Source organism: Lycorma delicatula, chromosome 1 (genome assembly GCF_047948215.1).
Source record: "Lycorma delicatula isolate Av1 chromosome 1, ASM4794821v1, whole genome shotgun sequence".
Lineage (NCBI taxonomy): Eukaryota > Metazoa > Arthropoda > Insecta > Hemiptera > Fulgoridae > Lycorma > Lycorma delicatula.
The window spans coordinates 335,463,003-335,478,849 of NC_134455.1; positions in this window are offsets into that span (position 1 = coordinate 335,463,003).

A 15,847-nucleotide genomic window follows, 5' to 3' on the forward strand; every position below is an offset into this window, starting at 1 on the left:
GTTAAATAATTTTGAAACCGCAGAGAAATGTCTAAGAACCATCTACAATAAATACATTTCTATAGTTAAATACATATTTCAATAGTTAAAAAATCATCGTTACAAGATAAGTTGAAAAATAAAGTTACACTTAAAACCCGTTTAAAAAGTATTGTTGTATAAGAGTAAACTTTTAGTTTAATTACAGGGGAGACAATTTTTTAGTGTTTTCTAATCGTTACATTTATGTTAATTTAATATCTTTTTTTAATGCAATTCCTTCTTTTTAATGTTTTCTTTTAATATTTACTCTGACAATATTCGGTTGATTTTTGATGATTTGTAAGTTCGTATCTACTTATAGTTTTATATATATATCTTGTAAATAGTTTTTGAACATTCATCATCATACAGTACAAAAACAATAATAATAAATGACTCCTTTACTTCAAAATGCAAGTTGAATTGTTTTTTAAGCTTTTTCACTGAAAACCGATTAATATATGGTAATGAAATACTGAATTTATGATTCAGACAACCTGACCTGCAGAAAATGCTAATATATATATACATTACACTTTCTCAGGGAGATGCAAAATAAAAACAATATTATTTTTAAGTTTGGCTCTAACCTAATAAAACGTTTTCATTACAGCTTCTGAAACTGCATTATAAACTTTACAGTGAACTTGGTTTTGCATTGCAACTTCCCTGTGATGCAAAAAATTTCTTTTGTATAGTATTTACATTATTTCAACGCTAATTCTATTTTAACACACCATCTCAACTTTTTTTACTGATTAATGGTTAAACTAAAAAAACTAGAATTCTGTCAAATTCAACGAAACAAGTATAGATCTCTTATTACATGAAAATATTTCAAAGGATACGTTGTTTCAATCAGTGATATTTTTAATTTTAACAATAATTCTGTAGATAGTAATCTGTCTAAACGATGACTGTTTTGTATACGAGTTAAACGTTTATATTATAATAATAATAATATGATAATTAAAATAGTTATAATTAACATAATTATTTTTTTTAAAGTAATTATATTACTTTTAAAAAAATGTTTTTTTTTCTTTTACAAGGGTCAGTTACCACATTTTAATATAAGATAAAATTGAAAAAATGGTAAATAATGTAATAATCGACAGATTACAATACTACATGTAATTCATTAATTGGTAAATGAATAACAAGAATAAAATTTATTTAAAAGATTTGTCTATATATCCTACTTTGTATTTTTTTACCTTTCTCAATTAAAAATATTAATATCTAATCAGCTGAAACCTAGTACCCAAATTTATAAATAGATGAACCTTCTCTGGAGAAGGTTCTAGATGAATCTTCTCTGGAAACTGAAAAAATATCTGTATAGAATACCATTAACAGCGTTAATTCAGAAATACCGCGTTTCTTTGAATAAAAAATTAATGTAAATAGTAACTTTAATATATGGATTGCCACAACTGTAGTAATTATATTACAAAGGGGAAGTTCTGATTAACCCACCTCATACTCCGGTTTCTCTTAAAATGTGATTGTATGTGAACACAGTTTGCACGAGTACAACTGCGAAGTGTCGACCGCTAGTCGACCTCATCATTCCCAAGTCGGACATTTTCCTAAGAGTAATTCGCTTCAACTGTACCAGATATAAACCACTATGTTTACAAGCATGAGTGCAGAAAGTTTTTTGTTTCAAATGTATTCAGCAAAATACGTATATATTAAATGTTGTTAATGCAGTAAATCTTACTGTCTGATTCACACTCGGCTAACATTTCAAATTAATGTCTTGATATTTATTCAAGGCACACATTGTTTTCACTTTTAAAAGCACACACGCCAGTGGTTTAATAAATTAAAGCAACAAAGAACAGTTTGCTAATTTTTAATCATTTTTTTCATCTTCATTCTTCTATAAAGCAGTAAATTTTCACCGTCTTCTCGAATATTTTTACTTAGATAATCTGTTAAATGTAACAGATTCGCCCGGAAAAATCAAAAATAAATAAGTAAATTTTTCTTTAAATTTTCACGAATTAATTATAAAAGTATGATTAAAAAGAAGAATAGAGTGATCCCCTGAAACTGTAAAATAATGAAGTACTACATTTTTTTATCAGCACGCAACGAACTACACGGAATAGCTGAATTTATTACAATCAAGATATTTCTTGACTTGAAATAAATTGTCACAAGTAGCCTTCGTAACATTTTACCGTAACTACCGTAAAAATCGTTGACAGTTGATATTTAGTACCGGCTATCTTTCCAGTATCTCACGTGATTCCGGCACGAATAATAGAATATTATTATTACCATATTATACGTTTATCGATAAAAAGTTATTGTAATCGATAAAAATATACATATTTGAGTTGCGTAATTAAATCCAAATGAAATTGAATATTTTTTTTTTTTTTAACTGAATTTTTACGGGCATCGACTGCTAAGGTCATTAGCCCTCGTCACATTCTTTAAAAGAAATTATTATCTCCATCAGGATCGTCATATGTAAGGGTGTAAAGGGCCCTTACATTTTATTTAAAAACACAAACTTCACAATAAACATTAAGACATAAAAGACAAAGACAATCACAAACACTTATGGGGTGTAAAGGGCCCCCATATTAAAATTTGAGATAGGTTCTCAAAAGACCATAAAATTAAAATTTCAGCTTATCAATACCGTATCTTTCTTTCTTTCTTCTACGAGTCTCATTTATAGTTTGTTTAAGCACCCTCGGGGCGACCAGAACTACCGTTGAGCAGTATATCGGTACCCTGGCAAGGGGACCGTGGCAGTTGAATCCTTCTTATAAACAGGCTATAGGCATGCACGGCGTACACCCACAGCCTCGCGCCCTCAATCCACCGTTGAGGGTCCCCCATGCCATCATCGGACACACCCCGACTCACTGCTCTTGAATGCAGGTGAGCCAAAATGGCCTAGGCAAGAGGGCTACCTCCCGTCACTATACGTGCCACGCTTCGAGACTCCCTTATAAGTATATATAAAACTACCGCTTAGAGATTCTTTTGTCACAGCTTTAAACATTCATTTTATGGACTTTTAAGAAGTCCACTGGCGTGTAAAAATGCAACTATATTTTCTTCATTTCCATTATCCAGATCAGCTCTAATATTATTTGTAAGACGGAACCTCTTTCTGAGGTCCTCATATATGGTACACTCTTCTATTAGATGCTTGATTGTCAGTGTTTTATTACAAACACCGCACATTGGTCTCACTTCGCCGGTTAGCATATATAAATTTGTTAGTCGCGTGTGACCGATTCTAAGTCTGGTCACCGCTACTTTTCACGGCGAGTCAACTTAAAGTCGCTTTTCCATTTATTAGGAGATGTTTTTACCGAGTTTAATTTTGTAATTAAACTCCTCCATTCAGCGTTCCACTTATTTCTTACTATGTTTGTTAGACGGTTTTTAACATCTGCCACTCTTACAGAAAATGCATCCAAATCATCACAGACTGTTGCCTTTCTGGCAGCTTCGTCTGCGATTTCATTACCTGTAATACCAGCATGCCCCGGAGTCCATACAAATACGCACCGCTGTCCTCGTTGTTTTAGAACGTATAAAATGGACAGGATGTTTGCAATTAGGACATCCTTAATGTTCTTGTTCCGAATTGCGACAAGTGCACTTAATGAATCGGAACATATTAGCACTCTCTCTTCGCAATAGTGTTCAGTGTAGCGAAGAGCTTGCTGAATTGCAGTGAGTTCTGCCGTGTAGACACTGGCCACATCTGGCAGTTTCCAAAAGTGGGCTTCTTCATTTACATATATTGAGCATCCAACACCATGTTCGGTTTTAGAACCGTCAGTATAAATTCTAATATGTTCTTCGTAACTACTGACGGTTGCCAAAAATTCCTGTTGGATGATCACTGCTGGTTTCTTTTTTATTTCTCCTTGAGAGAAATATTTGAGTTGCGTAATTAAATCCAAATGAAATTGAATATTTCTGCTATTCCATGTATAAAAAAATTTTCCTGCGGCTTCACTTTAAGTATATAATTTATAATAGCACAAAGGTTGCTATCTTATATCGATATTTTTATTTCGATACAACGTAATACACGACATATAAATTTTAAATATTTTTTTCTCTAAAAGACAGAATACTTTCTTGAATACTACAGAAACAACCTACGGACTGACATTCTAGAAGCCGGTATTTAGAGAAAGCTTGAATTCGGGTATCTAGGTTCAGTTTCTAATAAAACTGTTTATGTAAAAACTAAGAATTAAATATCATACCATTTGACGCCTGCTCCTTTTCACAGCTCTAATCTGAAGCATTTGTTAATCATTAAACTATTAAACTTTAGGTACTTTTCTGTTTTCTGTCAAGAGATATGAATTGCTAGCATTACTTAATTTTACTTACTTACTTATTCTAACGTCGCATGTGATTGTTTACGTTATTTTGGACGCTTCCGATTTCATTTAACCAGGAATTTTATACTCTTTTACATGTTGCACGTTCATTCACCTCGTCAAATGATTACATTACCGCAGTTGAATTCTGCGTATCGCCTACGTATTCTATTACGTATTCTTAAATTGTGTTCGGTAGTTCAATCAGTCAACACGAATTTTGTACGCCTTGTTGATCAAATGAAATGGCACTGTCGCATTGTTACAGGAGTAAGGCATTCTCCATAATTCGTATAATTGTCATGACATGATTTTACAAATGGGTCCGCGGGATCGCTGGACATACTTGAGGGACGGCAGCAGGGAGTTCAAACAGTTACAAAGAGCTAAGAAACATTTATTCCGAGTCAAACTTGCCGTCCCGCAAGACAATATTTTTCATTTATTGTTAGGCTAAGAGTTAAAATTAGAAATAGACCACAATGCGGCAGTCGACTGGTGTAACTACATGCGGGAGGTGTCCGCTGAACAATCCGGTACAAATCGGCGGGCCTGGCATGACTATAGAAGTAGATGAAAATATATTTTGAAAATGAAATAATCACGTCGGCCGGTACTACCTCAGCAGAGGGTCTTCCGTGAGTTTTGTAGAGGAACGAAAGAGTATTTCAGGATCGCGGTACCGGAGAATAGCAATGACTCATTGCTACCGTTGTAACTAATTACATAAGAGCGGGTTCTACTATTGTTTCAGACGAATGGGCATGGAATCGAGGCATTCGCAACCTCCCAGTAAATTACATTCATCTCATTGTGAATTAGTCAGAATCTTTCGTTGATCCTCAAACGGGGCGTAGTTTTATATGGAAGTGAAACTTGGACGATCGGAGTACCTGAGAAGAAAAGATTAGAAGCTTTTGAAACGCGGTGCTATAGGAGAATATTAAAAATCAAATGGGTGGAAAAAGTGACAAATGAAGAGTATTACTGCAAATTGATGAAGAAAGAAGCATTTGGAAAAGTATAGCTAAAAGAAGAGACAGACTTATAGGCCACACCTTAAGGCATCCTGGAATAGTCGCTTTGATATTGGAGGGACAGGAAGATGGGAAAAATTGTGCAGGCAGGCAACTTTGGAATATTTAAAACAAATTGTTAGGGATGTACGATGTAGGGGATATACCGAAATGAAACCACTGCCACTAGGTAGAGAACCTTGGGGAACTGCATCAAACCAGTCAAATAACTGAAGATAAAAAAAGTCATTAATTACAATTTCATTATATGAGCCCCACTTTAATGAAAAAGGTGTCACATAAATGTAATTGTAATTGGAAAAAAATGTAAATATACAAGTCTTTAAATAAATCTCACATTATTAAGAAAAATACGCGTTAATAAAGTACGTCAGATTTCCTAACAGATAACGTAAAAGTTCTGGGTGTTGATACCACGAATTGTAAATTAATGTAGAATAATTATTTAAACAAAATTTGTGTAAAATTCCACCGATACGACTATTTCACGAGATAAATTACATTATACAAACTAAATTTATTTTCTGGTATTATTTATCTCACTTTTTGAGAGAAAGTGTGAAAGAGATGATGAAAACAAAGCAGAACAAAGGTTAACCGGTTAGTACGTGGTGATACCCGGAATGAAAAATAGAGATAGAAGCGATGTGAAGGAATGAAAATGTGTAATTGCTTGAGTGAGCACTCACGGGATGGATTTGCCAGGCCGGTGAGTTCCTTTTGGAGCGTTCCCGCTTTGATGTATGACGTCATCAATTCCTCCCTTCTCTCCGACATCTCCTTCCTATCACCTGCTACCTTACACCTTCCGCTTCCCAGGCCTTCGATATGTATATATAGTACGAAGCTTCTCACAAACCTAACTTACACTTAGCATACGCACAATGCACAATTACCTACTCCACATACTTATATTCGCATGGAAATTAATCCGTCTACGCTTCACATATCCACAAATAGAATAATATTTCCCACTTATAATTTTAAATTGCCCCGTTCTAACGGTTCTTTAGTAGTTGATAGATTAATAAATTTATTCAATAATTATTGCCGATTCATGTTATAAGTGACTTAAGATTAATTAAGTGTTCATCACGAAATGAAAACTTACACATATAATAGTTTTTAAGCTGAGTGATGGAAAAATCATCGGCATTTTTTCATTAAATTTATGAAAAAAGGCAATGGATAACTTTTTTTAATGAAATCGGTTCGATAAAAATAACGGATAAAAACACTAAAAATCTTCATAGGGAGAAAAACTAATGAGTGAATTTCAACTTTGAATTCTTTCGCTTAAAAAACTCAAATAAAAATTCAGAAAAAATGATCGCTTATTTACATCACATAGTTCAACAGATACTATAACGCAATTACATAAAGTAAGTAGTAAACGAGTCACAAAAATAAAAATTATTGCAATAACCCCAAAACAAAATTTTAATAATGTAAAAAAAAGAATCGTTTCTCAGTTAATATTTGCCCGATTATTTTATTTCTGTATTTACAAACTTAGTTTGAATATGTAAAACAACTGATACCTGCTTTTTTGTTGTTTTTTTTTAAATTGATCGTATCCATTTTTTAATAAACTCTTACATATGTGACCACGCATTAGTCTATGCGTCGGTTAATCACAAATTGTCCATGTGACTGATTAAAATCGATTAAACTAAGCGTTGATACAAACGAAGGTCTCCACTAATTTTGTTTAGATTGTAAAAGAAATACGTCTTAAAAGGAATGATATTGCCGCTTTTATTGGATTTATATAATTTGAATCAATATAATTGTTAATAGGGATCATAAACTACCAAAATATTATTGTAATAAACAAAGATTTTGTTTATAATGTATCTTAAATCGATTTTATATTATATTATATCTTGTTAAATTGAATTTTTGATTAATAAATTGAAGTTATTATTTCATAACAGAATAGGTATACCTTACAGAACGGTTTTTTTAATACGGTACAAAATGTGTTCACTAAAGATAATATTTTAAAGATAATAAAAATACATAATATTTTTGAAATAATAATGTTTGCTTAATAAATAATTAAACTATAGACCGAGCAACAATGGAAAACATCACAAACAAAACGCTTTTAGTTCTTATGATATGATAAACAGAACATAAGAGAAAATTTTGTACTAATGTAATCAAATTAAGATGTACAAGTTAAGTCCAGCAAAAAACCGATTTGTTCTACTAATATCGCGTAAATAATAATTAACTAGTTACTTTGGCAAAATCGTTTATATGCCCCTGAAAATATTCCGTCACAATATTATATTAGGGAGTAGATTTTCCAGTCTTTCAATTAAAAAATTACTTTATTTATTTAAATTGTTTTAAAAAGTTCTATTCGTAAAGATAATTTTAATTAAATAAACCTATTATATCACAATTATACGTATTATTATGACAAATGATAAAATCTTTCATTTATCCGCCAAGTGTGCAACATGTTGCGTAGAATTATAAAACATTAATACAAAAGAACACAATTAATTACTTTTAAATAGAAAAAAAACTAAAATTTTCTTCATAAACAGACGGTGACATTTAAGCAGTCATTGTATATGGTAATTATCATGTAAATGGTGAAAGAGGACCAATGCTGGAGTGATGGGAAAAGATGCAAGGCTTGATTAAAAACTAGCAGAAACTAGAGGCGTATGTGGAGAAAAAATCATCTGATAATTTTAGGAAAAAAATATTTAATGATTATAGTAAATTAACTAATTAATTTTCATCTTTGAGATGGATTTTAGAAAAATCCATCCAATAGGTAAAATTTCAGAAACAAATCACCCAGTGGATGAATTTTAAGAATATTTATTTTGTATTAACTTACTTGTGTCGCGTACAACTTGCCGTCAGTGTAATAAAGGTTATCCCCAGAGTATTACTAATAACAATAACGTCTTGTCTAATTAATTTATTCTACAACTTGGCTGTGACTTTGAAAAACGTACATATTCAATTCTCGTTTATTACAATATTTCTGAAAACGTTCGTCACTCTAAATTAATGCAAAGCTTTAGTTATCGCCTTAGATCTATTCATAATGTTAAAACAAGCTTCTCTGAAAGAGTAATTGGCCCATTAACCACTAAATAATTAAATGTTGCACTTATGTTTTCATATGCATTTACAATTGAAATATTTTAGCTTAGAAATTAAATGTACAAAATGATCATAAATTAATAAACAAAGTAAATTATTCTCTCTTGATCCATTTACACACTCTTCTGGCATGCTTCGTGTAGGCGGTCACCTACAGAACTCCAATTTGACATAAGAATAACATCAAGTTATCCTACATAAAACGTACATCCAACGAACTTAATAATTAAAAGTGAGCATTTACGTCTTTTAAATGGGGATATTCAATTAGTTCAATATTCTTTAAATATTGGATCATCATTAAGAAAATTATTATACGATCCATTATTCAAAGGTTTTTAAAATGTTTTCGCTTTAGTGGTAAAAGGTTAAACCAACAACTTAGTCAACTGTCAACTGTTCGAGTGCTCTCTACCTAGCGTTTTTCAAACCGGGGGTCGCGAAATTAGCCTACAACTTTACACGTAAATAATAATGAAATGATTTTATGAGAAAAAATATCATTTATTATAATCTTTTTACTTAAATTTATACGAGCGCATGTAGAGAAAATAAACTAAACTGATATGGTTGCGTTTGTTTTTCATTTAAAAATTTATCCATACGTGGATCTATGTTAGGAATACACAGAAGCAGTTTGTTTTCAAGTGTTAAAAAACAATTAATATATTTTTAGTTTTTAGCGGAATTACAAAACGAAAAACTCGTTTTCACAGAAGTAGGATGTGGCGAAAAAGATTAATATTTTCAATGTTTCTGTGATTAAATTTCCATATTCACATCGACGAACAAGCCAAAACGTATCTACATCTTCAGGTGTTAATTGTAATGGTAACGTTTTATCGGCAGAAATTTCGACCAGCTGTTCGGGAATTTCCACTGGTAACTTAGCAGATGGAACAACGTTTTCATTAAATAGATTCAGTACTCATCGCTTCGAGAAATCATTTTTATCTTCGGGGAAATATTCCACCAACTGAATTTTTAGTCCACGCAAATGCACCTTCATACTATCCAAATTGTAGTGAAAATAGTATCTTAATAATCCAAATTTTTCTCAATATATTTGGAAGTATCAAATTACTTTTAAGTAACATATCAAATTTTTTGCATTGAATCTAAATATCAAACTTCTAAATTAAAACACGAACTTTGTCTGTCATTAATAAAATATATTTATCACGTCCTAGTAGATTCATATTCAAGTCGTTTAGATTCGAAAGTACATTAACTAAGTAATTAATTGATTTGCTTGGCATTTCTCCCGCCACCACCCATTTCGGTCGCCCTAACGCATAAGACCGAATGTCTGTGTCACAAACGGCTATTGAGCATCGAGACAGTTCAGTGACCAGTGTCCTAAATAGCTCCAGAGCTTACCTAACAGCGTGAGCGAATTAAGCGCGGTGTCATACACCACTGGCTTACGTGTCCCAACCGCTCACTTGTCATATGTTTACTAAAATGGGTAGGCGAACCCCGTCAACTACAAAAAATATATATGACATCCATAAATTAAAATTTACTACGTCAGTAGTACGGAAATAGGGATACTGCGTCACCAGCCAATTAGGACGTAGTTCCGCCCCCAGCCACGCCCACCCCAGAGCCAAGCCTCAACCCTAGGCCATGCCTCCACCCCACCCACAAAGTCGGACGTTGGAGACGTCCGATTCCAAACAGTCGGACGTCTCGACCTGTCGACGGCCGACTGAAAGTTAGATTGCCCCCCTCACGACCACCGCCAGCACCCCACCACATCCTGCCTGTACATATACACAGACAAATATATACACATACAAAGTTAATAAAATGCAACAACAATAAGAAAGAGAAATAAAAGTAATACAATCACCACCATATTAATAAAATGCAAAAAGAGAATAAAACAATCAGCTGATGTAAGTAATACCTATGCAAGAGAGAGAGAAAAATATAAGTAATACCACCACCACACTTTGTACAATGTGTTAAATAATAAACACTTTCCTCACCCTTTGCAACATAATCTGATAGTGGATGAATCCAATATCAGATCGTGTTGCGGGCCTTGGAACCACTGCATATAGTAATACATACATATTACTGTATGGGGGTTTAAAGTGTTTATGTTGTGTGTGTATATATGTATTTGTATGTGTGTGTGTGTACTTCTTTACAGTTTCTTCCGAATTATCTCTTCTTTTATTTTTCACTCAACGGAAACTCAATCGGAGAAAGGTATGGATGTTGCATACAAACAGACAAGTGATATTCACACGGAAAAGCCTTACCCACGTTATTTCAATGTAGGTAAAAGGCTCACTTTGTCATTGACGATTCTATTTCATCCATTAATTCTAAGAAAAAACCAACGTCCGTTACATATCGTTCAAATACATATCGTTACAATCTACTAATTTCCAGTCAATATAGAGGCGAAAGATCCTAAAAAATCCATCCCTAAAGTTGTAAGAGAAATAGGAAGTTTTAAACCACTCTTTACGTGACATTGATATTACGCGATGATACAGTCAATCGGTTCTAAAGACATCATATAAATTCGCAATTTCAAAGGGTGATAAATATTTTAAAATTACGCTGTTGACAACATGAAGATTGTGATGGAATAATTTCTCCATACTATAGGATGTTTTCACTATTTCAACTGAATGTAATATCTGTAGCCTTTTTTGGGTAAATCGATCCAGTAAAATGAAAATCACAAAGACTGTCACCCCTACAATTCCAATGATGGATGATGCCGTTTCTCTTCATCGACGATTCTATTTTTCCCATAATTCTAAGAAGAAACCAAAGTCCGACACGTATCTATCACAATCTGTCAAGTCCCAGTCAATAAAATCGCGGAAGATTCTAAAAAATTTGTCGCTAAGTTCGTTAGAGAAATACGAAATATTTAACCATTCTTGGTGTGTCATTGATATTAAACGATGATACAAGAAATCAGTTCTTAAAACATCATATAGAGTCGCAATGTCGAGAGGTGATAAATATTTTAAAATTATGCTTTTGACGCAACGTAGTTTATGATGAAATAACCTTTCCATTCTTAATTGGTTCTGCTAAAGAACCTCTTTATATATACCTTTTTTAACATAACCTAATACATTATAAGACCACAAAATCCTGTTTAGATAAATGTTAATTAATACTTGTCAAAATCACAAGTTTATAAATAACTCTGTTTCAGTCTAAAACCGCAACATCCTGCCGTTAAAAAAATTAATTAACATTCTTTTTAAAACCGCAACATCCGGTTGTCAAGGTTATAAATAATTGGATCGGTCTAAAATCGCAACATCCTGTCGATAAAAAATTAATTAGCGTTCGTTAAAGCCACCCCATCCGGTTGTACAAGATTAAATAAGTATTTCGATCAAAACCACATCATCCTGTTGACAAAAAATTAATTAACAGTTAGCTGATGCTTATGTATAAATAAAATTAAAAAATCTTACCCATCACACTTTGTAAAATGGATCTGTACGCTAATGAAAAATTTATTGTAAATGAGGTAGAGTGTGAAATTAAGGAGAATCTAAATCCTAATGTAGATGAAATCGGTTGGTATATTGAAAGATTAAGAACAAATAACAATCGTGGTCAACAACCACGACGTCGACAACGTCCTCGTTGTCGTCAGATTTTTAGAATAAACCATGATAAAATATTTTATTACTTTAGGGTCTAAATTCCTCTAGGTAAAGGTACGTTTAAGTCGTTAGAAGTTGAGAGAGAAACGATTTATCTTAAAAACCTTTACCAAACAAAAAAAACCGTTGCAATTCCACACCGCCCAAGAGGTAACAACCACGGCGGGTTGAGATTTTTTTAAAAAAAGTAAAATGTAAAAAAGTAAGATGTCGATCGCAACAAGTCATCAACATTGCTGGTGTACTCGTGCAACATGACACAAATACGAAATTCACCGTATTTTGTAAATATCTTCTTCATATCCCATAACCTGTAGTCGAGACCGACTCGCAGATCAGTTAATTTCTTACGCGTTAGTATTGACGTGTAATTTCCATCATTGAAAATATTTATGAATGATATGACGTCCATTCTCTTATTCGAAATGTTCTAAAGTGACGCGATCGGCTCGGAGACCAGATATTTATTTATTGCCTTCTTTCACCCCTCCCAAACATTCATAAATTTCACAAAATAACTGATAAGGTTCGTTTTCCCCGATAAGTCTACACGCGTACTGTTTTTCCCACAACACTTCATAGTACTTTTTGTACACCATCGATCTCAATTTTTTCACGTTTTCGATAATCAGTTCGCACGAACACATGTACTCGGGTAGTCCAAGTCCGCAATAGTTTAATTTTTCACAATCGAGAGCGTGATAACAACCTGTGTAAGAATTGGTGATTATCATCATAAAGCAGTGTTTGCATACGCGTGGCGCGATCCACTTCAATTCGTTAACCAGTTCAGTAAACGTCGACGACGGTTTATTTCTTCTTCTTCAACGGACGACCATTTTATCTGATTAACAACTGTCCCACACCACCTGTACGAAATACCCCCCTCACCCGAATGTCCCTTACAATTAGTTGTTAAAAACAACAACGTATAATTCGTTGTATTGTAAAGAGAAGATCAGCAAACATATGTTGGAGTTCCTTTGAATTGTTATTATTTCATTCAGCAATACGCAAACCAATATTTTTCAATGCCAATATAAGTTCTTCAACGTCAGCACGATGTGTTTTCACATCCATGACTGAAGAGAGACTGATAATATGAATTATTTTGCCTAATTATTAATACCCAAACGTCTACACAAACCATCGACAGTATCGTCGATCTTCAAACCACCGTCGAGGTATTCTTGCAAACGCCTTTGAATTTCATCGTAGGTGGCATTATAACTGAAAATTATTCTAACCGTATTGAACCGATCAACATCTATATTTATATTTAAAGCGTGCAGAAAAGCTTTAGTCACAATCTTAATCAGATGTTTTAATGTTCTTACACGATATAGTGGGCAATATCTAATCAACCACACCGATGTTGATAAATCTACGTCCATCGTTACACTGCGACTCTGGCGATCCATCGTAAAACTATATAATATATTCATAGTTTATTTTTTACCTGTAACCAACAGTTTTACTTCATCTCGCAACAGCTTTGCCCAAAGTGTACTAAGAACTGTTTTTCGTTGTTGTCCAACAACAAGAGTGATTTTGTATATTCAGGTATGCAATCACGAATTATATTATCCAAGTAATTAGAAAACATTGGCATCACTTCCTTTAAATGTTTCCACTCTACAAATGTGAAATGAATTCGCGTACCCATATTATTGTATATATGAACATACCATTTTCCGAAAATGGATTTTAAATCGATACCGATACAAAATCCGTCTTTATCGTTTTTCAAAATTAACTGCTTCTTCTTCTTCTCCTCCTCCTCGTGTAGTTCTATGTAAGCTTTTTTTTTCGCTTCTCCCCCCGACCGGATATCCATTTAAGTATACGCTGTCGGGGAGAGTGTCCATATACTCAAAGGAGGCGTCCCTCACCCTCCGGCACGGCAGGTTAGCCTCCCCGGTCTCGGATCTTTTATTTTCCATTTGCCATGCCTCTAATCCCCCACCTCATGGCCAAGGTCCGGCAACGCCGTCCCTCAGCCCCTCGGCAGGGAACCGGGTCTCGGTCTTTATCTTTTGCCATGCCTCAAACCAGTGGCTCCGATCCCACTACGCACCAAGGCACCCGCAGGGCCGACACCGCCGGCCTGGACTCGGTCTTAACTTTACCCCACAGTTTCCCAGAGTTCCCTCCCTTCTCAGGAACCCGCACACCTCATCATGCGGGCCCTCCACGGAGGGACTGTCCTCCCTTCCCTACTTTAACTACGACCCCCGTCTTCTGTCTTCGTCTTCTTTAATACGGAGAATTTCCCCCGAAAACTTCTTGAACCAGTCCCAATTTTCCTGACTATACACCATCCAATTAATTAAATTGTCAGGGGTCAGTCTATTAATTCAAATTTCCCTTCTATTATCAGCCCATCTGGGACATGCGAAGATGGTGTGTTCTACATTGTCGATCTCCTGACAATAAACGCATAGTGGGGTGGCCCTCTTCCCAATTCTGAATAAATATTGACCAAAACAACCACGGCCTGTGAATAGTTGCGTGACCCAGTCTCTTACCAACCCATGAATTTATGTTGGGGATTAGCCTTCTCATCCAATCCCCAACTCTTGAGTGCGCCCATGCACTCTGCCACTCTTGCTGTATTAACTCTAAGGTCTCGCCTCTGGGAAGTTCCGTGGCTCTTAATGTCCTCTCTCTAATTCGCAAATCTATAGGGGGAACTTCTGTTATTATACACAACGCATCATACGACATTGCTCTGTAGCCTGCAGCCACCCTAAGCAGAGCGAGTCTATGAACACTTTTTAGTTTAGTTTTATTTCTCTGTGTATTTATTGCATTTCCCCATACCGGGGCCGCATACAATAACGCCGATGTGGTGGCCGCCGTTATCAGCCTCCTGATTTCCATCTTAGTTGTGCCATGATTTTGAAAAAAGCCCCCTCAAGGCCTTAATGGTGGGGGTAACCCTGTTGCAAATCATATCGACATGTTTACTAAATTTGAAGCTTTTGTCTACCAGAACACCAAGGTATTTTGCTTCGTTGACCTCGATGACTCTTTCTCCTCTGATGTTTATATTTATGTTTCTGATGGGTCTTCTACCAGCAAGAACTATGCAACAAGATTTCCTAAGGGAAATCTGCAACTGATTTCTTTCCAGTCACTCGTCAACTAGACATAGCGCTCGATTGGCTTTGTCCTCTACGATATCTACATTTCTATCTTCCACTATAACCGCTATATCGTCCGCATAGCCAACCACTGATACCCCTTCCGGGTAATTTAATTTTTCATTATTAAGCGCCATAATAGATGTAGGCAATTTTATGAGTTAAAAGTTACTCCAAAAAAATGGTGTAGCAATTCTCAAAAATATCAATGCCAGCTTATTATGGAAAGTGAAGAATGAGCTTTCTTCATCGACCCGAACGTATGATTGATTATTTCTATGTCACGCTCATTGAACTGTAGGTGATATTCAACCCTGCAAGTGATACCTTCATTCTGTTCACTACAGGAACTGGCTGGCTCTATATTGAAAAGTATTACTTTCAATGAAAGCAACTGGCTGATGCCTCATGTATTTCTGGTATTCTACATGCATAACATTTTTTTAAATTAAAGTTTCTACTGAAAAATTAGT